The 16,527-nt window shown below is 44.0% G+C and overlaps 1 pseudogene; it reads right to left on the reverse strand.

The window, feature by feature from the left end:
* Positions 1 to 777: 777 nt before the first annotated feature.
* On the reverse strand, positions 778 to 15,770 carry LOC137522157 (nicotinamide N-methyltransferase-like; annotated as a pseudogene).
* Positions 15,771 to 16,527: the final 757 nt, after the last annotated feature.

The following is a 16,527-nucleotide window of genomic DNA, read 5'->3' on the forward strand; positions in this document are numbered from 1 at the left end:
ACTGTTGCCATGGTTGCATGCAAGCTTAGTTTGACTTTTTTCAACCAGGATTACAAAATTATTGCAGCTGCAGACTATAAGAGAAAGGTCCTTTTAATAACCTGAATTGCAGATAATGGTCTGACGCAGTGCCTGTAGCCTCGTTCACATACGCACCATTGTACATCTGGGCCATTGCTGCTGCTACCCATCTGATCCACTTTTCGAAGTCACATGCAGTTCCACTGCTACTGCAGCTACGTCCGCTTGGGTCTATTGCAAGGGAGAATCACAGATCAGAGCATTATGGAGCTCACCATTGGATTGCAACAGACCAATGGGAATCCTTCCTGCATCAGGGAGGATTCTCATTGGTCCACATCCATCCTCCAGGGAAGCCCCATGCTTCTGCCGGGGCTTCGATCGGTATATCAATGATTTTTTCCCTGCGGTTGGCCTGAGTGGCAACAGCAAGCAGCAATGGCAGTGGATCCAAGATGACAGAAGACAGGTGAGTAAAGTGGCAAAACGTAAGTGACAACCAGCCTACCAATAGGCTTCCATTTATTATCGCATACTGCACAGCCTTCAGTTCCACTTTTGGAATTGAATGAGTGGATCTGTTCTTAACAGACAGATGTGAATGGACCCTATTACTTCACATAGGATCCATTTGTATGTCTGCTGATTGCTTCCGTTTCACGCCAACAAGTGAGTTGGTTTTTATGACAGTGTAAACCCAGCCTACAGCTACCCTCTAAAATTGTATATTTTTTTCTGCTGTTGTCTTTACTGGCATCATAGCTTATGAGCCAAAATGCAGAAAACAGCTTTAACGTCAAAAACCTTATTTGGAGCTAAAATATCAGAATACATGCTAAACTCTTCAATTTCACATCCAATCTCAGCTACCGTCTCTCGCACAATCTTTTCATTGAGTGACAGCAGAGGATTTTTTTAAGCCCACTGAATAGTAAGATGCCTCGATGAAATCAATGTAAATCAGATGACCGCCAAGCATGACCAAAAATATAACGTTCCTCAGAGCAGACCTGAGCTCATCAATGCTCTTGCAGGCTTGAGAGGCACATGCTACAGACATAACACAGTCTGCAAGTGGAAGGGAATGTGGGTCCAGGGGGTTGGCCATGGTGATGTCACTTTGAATCAATGAGACTTTTTTTCTGATCTTCTCTGCTTTCTCCTCTGGAGTAGATCTAGAATCATAAATTAGGATTATTAGGATGCTTTGAATGCCCTTCTAAATTGAAAGTATATACAAAAGAAATTGCTATGAAATATCAGCCGTACTGTAATGCTGGCTGTAAGTGTACACTGAAAATACGGTAAATCAAAGTCAGATCGTCAGCTGAGGTCATACACGTGAAGTCAGAGCTATGCAGTACAAAGGGACTTTAGACAGAGCAAGGTCAATAACAGGCTGAAGTCATACACATAGGTCAGATGGCTGAGGTACAGTTAAGGATGAGGCAGAGACGAGGTCGTTAGGCTAGCCGAGGTCAATATCGAGGATCAGATGACTGTAGTACAGAGAAATGTGACTTTAATCAAAGTGGAAGGCTTGCCGGGTCATACACAGAAAAACAATCACAATAATACAATATACAAAACTAACTAAGGATAGATATATTTCGTAAACACTGCATATATATCTATCTCAGCAGAACTCTAACTAGACTCAGAGGCAGAGCAAAGTCCAGCGCTCAGTGACCTGATTGCTATAACAGATAGCGTGGAACTGAGAGAGCAAGACTTAAATACACAGGGAAAGTGCAGCACACCCCCAAACTGCCAGCCAATCAGACTCCTGCTCCTAGTCAGCTGACCGGCCTCACACCCGTCTTCTCAGCCTATAAAGGCTGTCACGGGTTTTGCGCGTTCGCCCAGGGTATTGGGAGGATGCGCGGTGCCGGCTCACATCTACAGGGGAGCCAGGGATGCCAACATGCTGACTCACGTCTACAGGGGAACCGGGGATGCGACCGACCAGATGAAAGAGGAAACTCTCCCCAGCTGCTCAGCACTATCAGAGTATCCTGCAGAGACCACACCAGGTAAGTTTGTTACACGTACACACCATTTTGTTTAGTGGCATTAAACACTAAGGCCTGTTTTACACCTATTTTTTGCATTGCAGTGGCAATGTGATGCTCCCGACACAACCCACCCCAATGCAAAAAATGACAAACATATGACCCCGCGGCAAAGTGCACTGACAGAGTCATATACATAGCGCTGCCCCCCGCTCAGTGATGTACTCTCTGCTGGGCAGGAAGTATGTCACTGGGATTCCTGTCGGTCCGCGCATGCACGCCACAAAGCATAGTCTTTCCTTACTCCAAGCACTGTGCATTTAGCATGGCGCTTGTGGTAACACTGCTTGCGTTTACACGCTGTTGCCCTTGTGTCGGTTCGGGTGCTTTCAGGGCACCGCAAAGACCGCAATAAGTATGAAAGTCACCATAGACTTTCATTACTTTTGTGTCACCTTCTGGCAAAAGAAAGTAACAGAATGTAGGTTTAGCCTGCTAGTGTAAAAGGGGCCTAAATTGGAACTTAACTGACTGTAACTTAATGATGAAAATAGCTTATATTCTACAATATTAATTTATTGATTTATAAATTCAGTGTTTGCTCATTGTAAAATCCTCTTCTCCCTGATTCACATTATTTCATTCATCACAGGTGGCAACATCTTTTACTGCTGGAAATGTTTGTTTGTTATGTTTTCCGAAGTCAGCAGAAATAATACCTGGTCTCCAAGAGTGTTGTGGGGCAGAAGGCTGTGTGATCTCATAACCTAGGCCAAACATCACTGGAAGGTTAGGATTAGGGTCTTTTTACACCATATCAGTTGCTGTCAGTTGAGGACAACTGATGTGCAGGCCAGTGCCCATGTTTCCCTTTGGCCTTTTTCTGACTGTACACTGAAAAACTGAAGCTCTTCCGCAATGCACTGCTATGGAGAAAAAAAAACACAACACATACTAACGCATACCAACGCATTACTGGTAAGTGTAAAAGGCCCCTCTGCACAGGCCTGGAACACACGTGACATCTAGGGGCTGGAAGAAGACCCAGGTAAGTAAAGCTAGTTTTCTGCAATTGCCTTGAATATCCTTTAAAGAAGAAATATAACAAAAATGATATAATTAATAAAATTGTTTATTTTTTTTTTACAATACTCATATCTAAAAGCTTTCTACTCCCTGATTTACTTTCTGAAATTTATCACAGGTGGTCACATCTTTACTACTGGCAACTGGCAAGTGAACTCTGCAGAATGTCGATTGCTAAGCATTCCAAACTAAGCTAGTACAAAAATATAGCTGGTCTCCCAAAATGCTAAGGGGGAGGGGGAGGGAGAGTGGGAGAGTGAGACTATGTACCAATATACAGCAATATATAGCTATAGGAAGAGTTTATTATGAGGAAACAAGGATATTTATAGGGCCACTTAACCACTTGAGGACCACAGTCTTTTCGCCCCTTAACCACTTGCCGACCGCCTTAAGCCGATGGGCGGCGGCAAGGGCTGGGCCCAAACGACCGCAATACGCCAATCGGCGGTGGCGGCGGGCGTGGTTATGCGGCGATCGCGTTATTCGTGACGCGATCAGCCGCCGGCGATTGGCTCCACCCCCCCCCCCCCCCCCCTGCGCTGTAACCCGCCGGCCGTTCGGAAGCGCCTGCGGGTTACTAGCACCCGGATCGCCGCATGTAATAGGTATAATAGGCTTTGTAATGTATACAAAGCCTATTATACTGGCTGCCTCCTGCCCTGGTGGTCCCAGTGTCCGAGGGACCACCAGGGCAGGCTGCAGCCACCCTAGTCTGCACCAAGCACACTAATCCTGCCCCCCCTTTCCCTCTGATCGCCCACAGCACCCCTCAGACCCCCCCTGCCCACCCCCCAGACCCCTGTTTGCACCCAATCACCCCCCTAATCACCCATCAATCACTCCCTGTCACTATCTATTTTTTTTTAACCCTAAACTGCCTCCTGATCACCCCCCCACCCCTCAGATTCTCCCCAGACCCCCCCCCCCTGTGTACTGTATGCATCTATCCCCCCTGATCACCTGCCAATCACCTGTCAATCACCCCCTGTCACTGCCACCCATCAATCAGCCCTAACCTGCCCCTTGCGGGCAATCTGATCACCCACCCACACCAATAGATCGCCCGCAGATCCGACATCAGATCACCTCCCAAGTGTAGTGTTTACATCTGTTCTCTCCTCTAAACACCCACTAATTACCCATCAATCACCCATCAATCACCCCCTATCACCACCTGTCACTGTTACCCATCAGATTAGACCCTAATCTGCCCCTTGCGGGCACCCAATCACCCGCCTACATGCTCAGATTGCCCTCAGACCCCCCCTTATCAATTCGCCAGTGCAATATTTACATCTCTTCTTCCCTGTAATAACCCACTGATCACCTGTCAATCACCTATCAATCACCCATCAATCACCCCCTGTCACTGCCACCCATCAATCACCCCCTGTCACTGCCACCCATCAATCAGCCCCTAACCTGCCCCTTGCGGGCAATCTAATCACCCACCCACACTAATAGATCGCCCGCAGATCCGATGTCAGATCTCCTCCCAAGTGCAGTGTTTACATCTGTTCTCTACCCTAAACACCCACTAATTACCCATCAATCACCCCCTGTCACTGATACCCATCAGATTAGACCCTAATCTGCCCCTATGGCACCCAATCACCCGCCCACACCCTCAGAACGCCCTTAGACCCCAGCCCTGATCACCTCGCCAGGGCATTGCTTGCATCTATTTCCCCCCTCTAATCACACCTTGAGACACCCATCAATCACCTCCTGTCACCACCTGTCACCCCCTAGCACACCTACCCATCAGATCAGGCCCTAATTTGCCCCGTGTGGGCTCTTGATCACTCGGCCAAACCATCAGACCCCCTTCCGATCACCTCCCCAGTGCATTGATTGTATCTATTTCCCCCTCTAACCACCCCCTGAGACACCCATCAATCACCTCCTGTCACCCCCCTAGCACTCCTATCCATCAGATCAGGCCCAATACAACCTGTCATCTAAGAGGCCACCCTGCTTATGACCAGTTCCACGAAATTTGCCCCCTCATAGACCACCTGTCATCAAAATTTGCAGATGCTTATACCCCTGAACAGTCATTTTGAGAAATTTGGTTTCCCGACTACTCACGGTTTTGGGCCCGTAAAATGCCAGGGCAGTATAGGAACCCCACAAGTGACCCCATTTTAGAAAAAAGACACCCCAAGGTATTCTGTTAGGTGTATAACGAGTTCATAGAAGATTTTTTTTTTTGTCAACAGTTAGCGGAAATTGATTTTTATTGTTTTTTTCACAAAGTGTCATTTTTCACTAACTTGTGACAAAAAATAAAATCTTCTATGAACTCACCATACACCTAACGGATTACCTTGGGGTGTCTTCTTTCTAAAATGGGGTCACTTGTGGGGTTCCTAATACTGCCCTGGCATTTTAGGGGCCCTAAACCGTGAGGAGTAGTCTAGAAAACAAATGCCTCACAATGACCTGTAAATAGGACGTTGGGCTCCTTAGCGCACCTAGGCTGCAAAAAAGTTTCACACATGTGGTATCACCGTACTCAGGAGAAGTAGTATAATGTGTTTTGTGGTGTATTTTTACACATACCCATGCTGGGTGGGAGAAATCTCTCTGTAAATGGACAATTGTGTTTAAAAAAAAATCAAAAATGTGTCATTTACAGAGATATTTCTCCCACCCAGCATGGTTATATGTAAAAATACACCACAAAACACATTATACTACTTCTCCTGAGTACGGCGATACCACATGTGTGACACTTGTTTGCACCCTAACTGCGCTAAGGGGCCCAAAGTCCAATGAGTACCTTTAGGATTTCAAGGGTCATTTTGCGGCATTTGGTTTCCAGACTACTCCTCACGGTTTAGGGCCCCTAAAATGCCAGGGCAGTATAGGAACCCCACAAGTGACCCCATTTTAGAAAGAAGACACCCCAAGGTATTCTGTTAGGTGTATGATGAGTTCATAGAAGATTTTATTTTTTGTCACGAGTTAGCGGAAATTGATTTGTATTTTTTTTTCACAAAGTGTCATTTTCCGCTAACTTGTGACAAAAAAAAAATCTTCTATGAACTCACCATACTCCTAACAGAATACCTTGGGGTGTCTTCTTTCTAAAATGGGGTCACTTGTAGGGTTCCTATACTGCCCTGGCATTTTAGGGGCCCTAAACCGTGAGGAGTAGTCTAGAATCCAAATGCCTCAAAATGACCTGTGAATAGGACGTTAGGCCCCTTAGCGCACCTAAGTTGCAAAAAAGTGTCACACATGTGGTATCGCCGTACTCAGAAGAAGTAGTATAATGTGTTTTGGGGTGTATTTTTATATATACCCATGCTGTGTGGGAGAAATCTCACTGTAAATGGACAATTGTGTGTAAAAAAAAATCAAACAATTGTCATTTACAGAGATATTTCTCCCACTCAGCATGGGTATGTGTAAAAATACACCCTAAAACACATTATACTACTTCTCCTGAGTATGGCGGTACCACATGTGTGGCATTTTTTTGCACCCTAAGTGCGCTAAGGGGGGCAAAGTCCAATGAGCATCTTTAGGCTTTACAGGGGTGCTTACAATTAGGCACCCCCCAAAATGCCAGGACAGTGAACACACCCCACAAATGACCCCATTTTGGAAAGTAGACACTTCAAGGTATTCAGAGAGGAGCATAGTGAGTCCGTGGCAGATTTTCATTTTTTTTTTTGTCGCAAGTTAGAAGAAATGGAAACTTTTTTTTTTTGTCACAAAGTGTCATTTTCCGCTAACTTGTGACAAAAAATAAAATTTTCTATGAACTCACCATGCCTCTCACTGAATACTTTGGGATGTCTTCTTTCCAAAATGGGGTCATTTGGGGGGTATTTATACTATCCTGGAATTTTATCACCTCATGAAACATGACAGGGGGTCAGAATAGTCAGAGATGCTTGAAAATAGGAAAATTCACTTTTGGCACCATAGTTTGTAAACACTATAACTTTTACCCAATCCAATAAATATACACTGAATGATTTTTTATTTATCAAAGACATGTAGCAGAATAACTTTCGTGCTCAAATGTATAGGAAATTTTACTTTATTTGAAAAATGTCAGCACAGAAAGTTAAAAAAGTCATTTTTTTGACAAAATTCATGTCTTTTTTGATGAATATAATAAAAAGTAAAACTCGCAGCAGCAATCAAATAGCACTAAAAGAAAGCTGTATTAGTGACAAGAAAAGGAGGTAAAATTCATTTAGGTGGTAGGTTGTATGACCGAGCAATAAACCGTGAAAGCTGCAGTGGTCTGAATGGAAAAAAAGGCTCTGGTCCTTAAAGAGAATCTGTACTGTTAAAATCGCACAAAAGTAAACATACCAGTGCATTAGGGGACATCTCCTATTACCCTCTGTCACAATTTCGCCGCTCCCCGCCGCATTAAAAGTGGTTAAAAACAGTTTTAAAAAGTTTGTTTATAAACAAACAAAATGGCCACCAAAACAGGAAGTAGGTTGATGTACAGCATGTCCACACATAGAAAATACATCCATACACAAGCAGGCTGTATACACCCTTTTGTATCTCAAGAGATCATTGTGTGTTTCTTTCCCCCTTCTGCTCTCATGCACTGAAGTTTCAGGCTGCTCTTTTCTTCTTGCAAACAGCTTTGCCCTTGTCTGTAATCCTCAGTATGTGAAAGCCCAGCCAGCTCAGAGGACGATTTATCCAGCTTGTAAAAGATAAGAGAGAAAAGAGAATCTGCCATAATCTAAATAACACACAGGCAGTGTGCAGAGAGGGGCCTGGAGGGGGGAGATTCATCACAGAACCACAACACTGAAGAACTTGGCAGCCTTCCAGACACAGGCTGACAAGTCTGACAAGGGAAAGATACATTGATTTATTACAGAGACTGTTGTAGTAGAAAATGCTGCAGTAAGCCAGAACACATTAGAATAGCTTTTGGAACTTGTAGGATGATAAAAAACAGGATGCAATTTTTGTTACGGAGTCTCTTTAAAGAAAACCTGAACTGAAAATTAAAAGTCAAAATAAGCATACACAAGTCATACTTACCTTCCATGTAGTCTACTCCTCAGTTTCTTTCTCCTGTCCCGCGTCCTGTTTGTTCACTGTGATCAAGGGAATTTTCCGTCCTCCATTTTGAAAATGGCCATTACCCATAACAGCTTTCTGGTCAGCACACAGTTAAACTGTAACATCGCCCACTTGAGCCATAGGGAAACATGAACATTACCTGGTACATCAGTTTTCCTCTCAGCTATAACTGACAGCAACTGATATTTTATTGACAGCAACTGATATATTTCAGATCTGACAAAATATTGTCAGAACTGGAAGGGATTATTGTCAGAAGAAAATGGTGAGCTCCTGAGAGAAACTGATGGCAAGGTAACTATGTAATGTTCATTTGAAGTTACCTCATGTGATTATTTTAAATATTTTTACTCAGTACAGGTTCTCTTTAAGGGGCGAAAAGACTGTGGTCCTCAAGTGGTTAAGGACCAGAGCCTTTTTCTCCATTCAGACCACTGCAGCTTTCACGGTTTATTGCTCGGTCATACAACCCACCACCTAAATGAATTTTACCTCCTTTTCTTGTCACTAATACAGCTTTCTTTTGGTGCTATTTGATTGCTGCTGCGAGTTTTACTTTTTATTATATTCATCAAAAAAGACATGAATTTTGTCAAAAAAATGGCTTTTTTAACTTTCTGTGCTGACATTTTTCAAATAAAGTAAGATTTCCTATACATTTGAGCGCGAAAGTTATTCTGCTACATGTCTTTGATTACAAAAAAACCATTCAGTGTATATTTATTGGATTGGGTAAAAGTTATGGCATTTACAAACTATGGTGCCAAAAGTGAATTTTCCCATTTTGAAGCATTTCTGACTTTTCTGCCCACCTGTCATGTTTCATGAGGTGCTAAAATTCCAGGATAGTATAAATGCCCCCCAAATGACCACATTTTGGAAAGAAGACATCCCAAAGTATTCACTGAGAGGCATGGTGAGTTCATAGAAGATTTTATTTTTTGTCACAAGTTAGCAGAAAATGACACTTTGTGACAAAAAAATAAAATAAAAAAGTTTCCATTTCTTCTATCTTGCGACAAAAAAAAAAAAATTAAATCTGCCACGGACTCACCATAGCCCTCTCTGAATACCTTGAAGTGTCTACTTTCCAAAATGAGGTCATTTGTGGGGTGTGTTCACTGTCCTGGCATTTTAGGGGGTGCAAAATTGTAAGCACCCCTGTAAAGCCTAAAGATGCTCATTGGACTTTGGGCCCCTTAGTGCAGTTAGGCTGCAAAAAAGTGCCATACATGTGGTATTGCCGTACTCAGGAGAAGTAGTATAATGCGTTTTGGGGTGTAGTTTTACACATACCCATGCTGGGTGGGAGAAATATCTCCGTAAATGACAATTTTTTTATTTTTTTTACACACAATTGTCTATTTACAGAGATATTTCTCCCACTCAGCATGGGTATGTGTAAAAATACACTCCAAAACACATTATACTACTTCTCCTGAGTACGGCGACACCACATGTGTGGCACTTTTTTGCACCCTAACTGCGCTAAGGGGCCCAAAGTCCAATAAGTACCTTTAGGATTTCACAGGTCATTTTGCGACATTTGGTTTCAAGACTACTCCTCACGGTTTAGGGCCCCTAAAATGCCAGGGCAGTATAGGAACCCCACAAGTGACCCCATTTTAGAAAGAAGACACCCCAAGGTATTCCGTTAGGAGTATGGTGAGTTCATAGAAGATTTTTTTTTTTTTGGTGACAAGTTAGCGGAAATTTATTTTAATTGTTTTTTTTTCACAAAGTGTCATTTTCCGCTAACTTGTGACAAAAAATAAAATCTTCTATGAACTCACCATACTCCTAACGGAATACCTTTGGGTGTCTTCTTTCTAAAATGGGGTCATTTGTGGGGTTCCTATACTGCCCTGGCATTTTAGGGGCCCTAAACCGTGAGGAGTAGTCTTGAAACCAAATGTCGCAAAATGACCTGTGAAATCCTAAAGGTACTCATTGGACTTTGGGCCCCTTAGCGCACTTAGGGTGCAAAAAAGTGCCACACATGTGGTACCGCCGTACTCAGGAGAAGTAGTATAATGTGTTTTGTGGTGTATTTTTACACATACAGATGCTGGGTGGGAGAAATCTCTCTGTAAATGACAATTATTTGATTTTTTTTACACACAATTGTCCATGTACAGTGAGATTTCTCCCACCCAGCATGGGTATGTATAAAAATACACCCCAAAACACATTATACTACTTCTCCTGAGTACGGCAATACCACATGTGTGACACTTTTTTGCAACCTGGGAGCGCTAAGGGGCCTAACGTCCTATTCACAGGTCATTTGGAGGCCTTTGGATTCTAGACTACTCATCACGGTTTTGGGCCCCTAAAATGCCAGGGCACTATAGGAACCCCACAAGTGACCCCATTTTAGAAAGAAGACACCCCAAGGTATTCTGTTAGGAGTATGGTGAGTTCATAGAAGATTTTTTTTTTTCACAAGTTAGTGAAAAATGACACTTTGTGAAAAAAACAATAAAAATCAATTTCCGCTAACTTTTGACAAAAAATAAAATCTTCTATGAACTCGTCATACACCTAACAGAATACCTTGGGGTGTCTTTTTTCTAAAATGGGGTCACTTGTGGGGTTCCTATACTGCCCTGGCATTTTACGGGCCCTAAACCGTGAGTAGTCTGGAAACCAAATTTCTCAAAATGACTGTTCAGGGGTATAAGCATCTGCAAATTTTGATGACAGGTGGTCTATGAGGGGGCAAATTTTGTGGAACCGGTTATAAGCAGGGTGGCCTCTTAGATGACAGGTTGTATTGGGCCTGATCTGATGGATAGGAGTGCTAGGGGGGTGACAGGAGGTGATTGATGGGTGTCTCAGGGGGCGGTTAGAGGGGAAAATAGATGCAATCAATGCACTGGGGAGGTGATCGGAAGGGGGTCTGAGGGGGATCTGAGGGTTTGACCGAGTGATCAGGAGCCCACACAGGGCAAATTAGGGCCTGATCTGATGGGTAGGTGTGCTAAGGGGTGACAGGTGGTGACAGGAGGTGATTGATGGGTGTCTCAAGGTGTGATTAGAGGGGGGAAATAGATGCAAGCAATGCACTGGCGAGATGATCAGGGCTGGAGTCTGAGGGCGTTCTGAGGGTGTGGGCGGGTGATTGGGTGCCCTAGGGGCAGATTAGGGTCTAATCTGATGGGTAACAGTGACAGGTGGTGATAGGGGGTGATTGATGGGTGATTGATGGGTAATTAGTGGGTGTTTAGAGGAGAGAACAGATGTAAACACTGCACTTGGGAGGTGATCTGATGTCGGATCTGCGGGCGATCTATTGGTGTGGGTGGGTGATCAGATTGCCCGCAAGGGGCAGGTTAGGGGCTGATTGTAGGGTGGCAGTGACAGGGGGTGATTGATGAGTGGCAGTGACAGGGGGTGATTGATGGGTGATTGATAGGTGATTGACAGGTGATCAGTGGGTTATTACAGGGAAGAACAGATGTAACTAATGCACTGGCGAATTGATACGGGGGGGTCTGAGGGCAATCTGAGCGTGTGGGCGGGTGATTGGGTGCCCGCAAGGGGCAGATTAGGGTCTAATCTGATGGGTAACAGTGACAGGTGGTGATAGGGGGTGATTGATGGGTAATTAGTGGGTGTTTAGGGTAGAGAACAGATGTAAACACTGCACTTGGGAGGAGATCTGATGTCGAATCTGCGGGCGATCTATTGGTGTGGGTGGGTGATCAGATTGCCCACAAGGGGCAGGTTAGGGGCTGATTGATGGGTGGCAGTGACAGGGGGTGATTGATGGGTGGCAGTGACAGGGGGTGATTGATGGGTGATTGATAGGTGATTGACAGGTGATCAGTGGGTTATTACAGGGTAGAACAGATGTAACTAATGCACTGGCGAATTGATACGGGGGGGTCTGAGGGCAATCTGAGCGTGTGGGCGGGTGATTGGGTGCCCGCAAGGGGCAGATTAGGGTCTAATCTGATGGGTAACAGTGGTGGTGGTGATAGGGGGTGATTGATGGGTGATTGATGGGTAATTAGTGGGTGTTTAGGGTAGAGAACAGATGTAAACACTGCACTTGGGAGGTGATCTGATGTCGGATCTGCGGGCGATCTATTGGTGTGGGTGGGTGATCAGATTGCCCGCAAGGGGCAGGTTAGGGGCTGATTGATGGGTGGCAGTGACAGGGGGTGATTGATGGGTGATTGACAGGTGATTGACAGGTGATTGACAGGTGATCAGGGGGGATAGAGGCATACAGTACACGGGGGGGGGGGTCTGGGAGGGGTCTGGGGAGAATCTGAGGGGTGGGGGGTGATCAGGAGGGAGCAGGGGGCAGTTTAGGATTAAAAAAAACAAAAGCGTTGATAGATAGTGACAGGGAGTGATTGATGGGTGATTGGGTGCAAACAGTGGTCTGGGGGGTGGGCAGGGGGGGTCTGAGGGGTGCTGTGGGCGATCAGGGGGCAGAGGGGGAGAAATCAGTGTGCTTGGGTGCAGACTAGGGTGGCTGCCGGCGCTTCCGAACGGCCGGCGGGTTACAGCGCGAGGGGGGCGGAGCCAGTCACCGGCGGCTGATCGCGTCACGAATCGCCGCATTACCACGCCCGCAGCCGCCCCCGCTGATGGGCGTATTGCGGTCGTTTAGGCCCGGACTTTGCCGCCGCCCATCGGCTGGGGGCGGTCCTTAAGTGGTTAAGCCAGGAATAAAAAAATAGTTTTACTTGCCTGGGGCTTCTACCAGCCCCCTCCAGCCGTTCCGTTCCCTTGCAGTCACTCACAGAGTGTGCCCTTGCACAGGCGCAGGAGGATGCTATTGTGGACGAGAACACAAAAATAAAAATACGCGCGGCCTGGCCTGTCGAGCCTGTCAGCAAAAATGAAACTAGCTGGCGGTGGGGGACTGGAGGCTCCGTGACTGCCGAGGACACTGGATAGCTGGAAGAAGCCCCAGGAAAGTAAAACTGATTTTTTATTCCTGGCTTAAGTGGCCCTTTAATGTAAAAGTGGGTATACTGAATTATTTACTGCATTCTACCACTGTAATTGACGTTACAATTCCTCTTTAAATAAAACTAAACTGAAAATAAACCTATGAGTTAGTTCATTGTATTTGTAGTACCAATGATAATTAGATCCTCCCTACAGTCTTATATTCTTATATTCAGTTTATGGGCTGATTTTCGAAGACTGGATTCTACACAGCAGCCATGACATAAAATCTGCTTTATTCAGCTGCAAACTAAAAAAAATTAATAGCCTTTTGAACTGTGTACTTTTAAAGGGTCTGGAAGCTCAAATAACAGTTCTGTAAGGACATCAGTATATTTTAGTGCTCTCTGTTGAGTACTGACTGCCCACCAAAGCCCCAATAGCTCATCCCTATCTGCATTTGAAACAAGATGCATAAAGCTGGAAGCATGGCAATTCTGAGGGAGTATCACCTGCACTGACAGTATTTATTATGCTGGCACTGGACGGAACTTTGAGCCATACACGTTTCAGTGTCTGCAGATAGGTAACGAATTTTAAACACTTTAGTGTATCTGGACGGATATACCAGATAGACTGCCCTGCAGGTGCTGCACCGGGCACCCTCCCACCTCCTTCCGTTAGCCCTGAGATCAATGAATGGGAACAATGTTCCCATTCATTGATCTAAGTCCCCGGCATAAAAAAACGAAGGCCTCTTATCAGAGGCCGCGGTATTTCTGCACAAAAAAAGTTTCCCATCTTAATGCTTCCTGGAAGTGAGAGCGTTCGCTTCCAGGACTTTTTGACTGTGGCCATCTTGTGGTCAAGTAGTAAAACTACGCCCACATGCATTTTTTATTAAATTAACACATAATATTACATTTATACATAACTGTTTACCTACCACACCAAAAATCACACAAATACAATTTTGAATTAAAAGAAAAATTACAATAAAAAAACCCCCAACATAAATAATTACCTAAGGGTCTGAACGTTTTGAATATGCATGTCACGAGAGTATATTACAAACATTTTTAAATTATAAGCTTGTAAATAGTGATGGACGCAAATTGAAAAAAAATGCATCTTTATTTCCAAATAAAATATCGGCACCATAAATTGTGATAGGGACATAATTTAAATGGTGTAATAACCGGGACCAATGGGCAAATAAAATACATGGGTTTTAATTACGGTAGCATGTATTAATTTTAAACTATAATGGACAAAAACTGAGAAATAATGATTTTTTTCCATTTCTTTCTTAATCTTCCTGTTAAAATGGATTTAGAATAAAATAATTCTCAGCAAAATGTATCACCCAAAGAAAGCCTAAATGGTGGCGGAAAAACACAAGATATAGATCATTTCAGTGTGATAAGTAGTGATAAAGTTATTGGCGAATGAATTGGAGGTGAAAATTGCTCAGATGCATAAGGTGAAACAACACTGTAGGCTGAAGTGGTTAAATACTATATGCAAAATCCCCTGTACAGTTATGAGCTGAGGGGATCACTTTTTGTTTTTTCAATTTTTCTAAAAAAATGTGGAATATCACTTTAAAAACCCTAAAGCACTTTTTAGCGCAAACTTGCATAATAACTGTTGCCAGTAGCGGATCGAACTTTGAGCGTGACAGTTCCAGGCACAAGCATTATGCACACATGTCATTTGGGAACAGCAACATAATGCGTATTGGGGGAAGGTGGGGATGAAGGCATGTGCATGATGGAGTGGATTTGTTACATACACCTCCTTAGCAATCTCTATCCAAGCCACTCATCTCCCTGCCTTGGCACTCTCTTCTACAAAGGGTGGAGTTAATGGCCTACATCTCCAGGCATGCATTATGGGGGTGAGGTTTTCTGGGTCATATCGGAATATAGTGATAACTGCTGAAAGGTCAATAAATTAGCAATGATACTACGGCAGCCACATGAATTATCTGGCCTTTCTGCAACGCACTGCTCTGATATGACTTACTAATGGTTACAATAATTTGCCACAAAATAATAGCTGATTATAAAAACAAAACCCCAAGAACTGCAGTCCAGGTTTGCTGGATAGCTTATGTTCTCTAGTGATTAGACACGGCCAATAAGGTGGTGATAATTCTGGCATGCATGCAAAATAAATGCAACTTGGAATTTGGACAATCAGATGCATTTCCTGCACAAATTGATGCATGCAGGTCCAAGCTGCATGCAGTTTGTATTAAATGGGCGTGTAATCTTGCATTGCTGACATCTCCTCGACCATCTCTGCTGGTGGTGGATCTCCTCTGTTCTCCAACCGAAATAACCAACCCTATAATGTACATATCTGCAGCCCTTGACTTCACAAGCATACTGCAGATATGGGGTCATGTTAAAGGCGTCTCTGTCATCTTCCAGCCATTTCTCGATTTCTTTCAGATGGCTTGTAAAATAATTGGTCAGGTACATTTTCTTAAAACTGTCACAGGCAAGCATTACATAAAATATGCAGGGACCGGAACCAATCTATTCCTCTATACCACAGTGCTGCATCTGTCTCTGACATGTCATCCATGTTGATCTATCTATCCCATAATTCTGCACATTTATCTCTGACATAACGTACCATCCATCCCATGGTAGTCATATCACATGGCCCTTATTGGTAGAAATGTAAAGAGTTATTAATTTAGTATGTATATAGTGCCAACATCTTCTGCAGCACTTTGCACAGCACATAATCATGTCACTGACTGACCTCAGAGGAGCTCACATTCTAATCTCTATCATAGTCATACTCTAATGTCCTACCATATTATTATGTACTAGCTGATTGCCCGGCGTTGCCCGGGTATGTATTTGGCTGGTGTTGGCTCCGCCTACTTTTTCTAACCCTAACACACAATTACTCACTGACCAAGTTTGTGAGCTTTGCGGTCTTTGGTATCAATCATCTGCATTGAAATGAAACAAATGTGACTGGCTGTGTGTGGCTCCACCAGCTGTACCAGGTTTGAGGCCTGTGCCATTAACAGTTCAAGAATGGTAGCAATTAAATATTCCCCTTGAAAAGCAACAGGTGAAGTTTGATTCACTTTTGTAGGTTTCTCCCACTTTTCTGAATATTAATCCCAGTCACCCAGTGACCAACTGTGCAAAGTTTAAAAACCCTGCCATTAACAGAATGGCTGCAGTTTACATTTTCCCAGTGAAATTTGTATTTGTCTCCACCCACTGATGACCCGGCATTGCCCGGGTATGTATTTGACTGATGTTGGCTCCGCCCACTTTCTAACCCTAAAACACACAAACACTCAATGACCAAGTTTGTGAGCTTTGGGGTCCTTGGCATCAATAATTTGTATATTCCCATAGAAATTAAACAAATTAGATAG

The sequence above is a fragment of the Hyperolius riggenbachi genome, chromosome 6 (assembly GCF_040937935.1).
Source record: "Hyperolius riggenbachi isolate aHypRig1 chromosome 6, aHypRig1.pri, whole genome shotgun sequence".
NCBI classification, from domain to species: Eukaryota; Metazoa; Chordata; class Amphibia; order Anura; family Hyperoliidae; genus Hyperolius; species Hyperolius riggenbachi.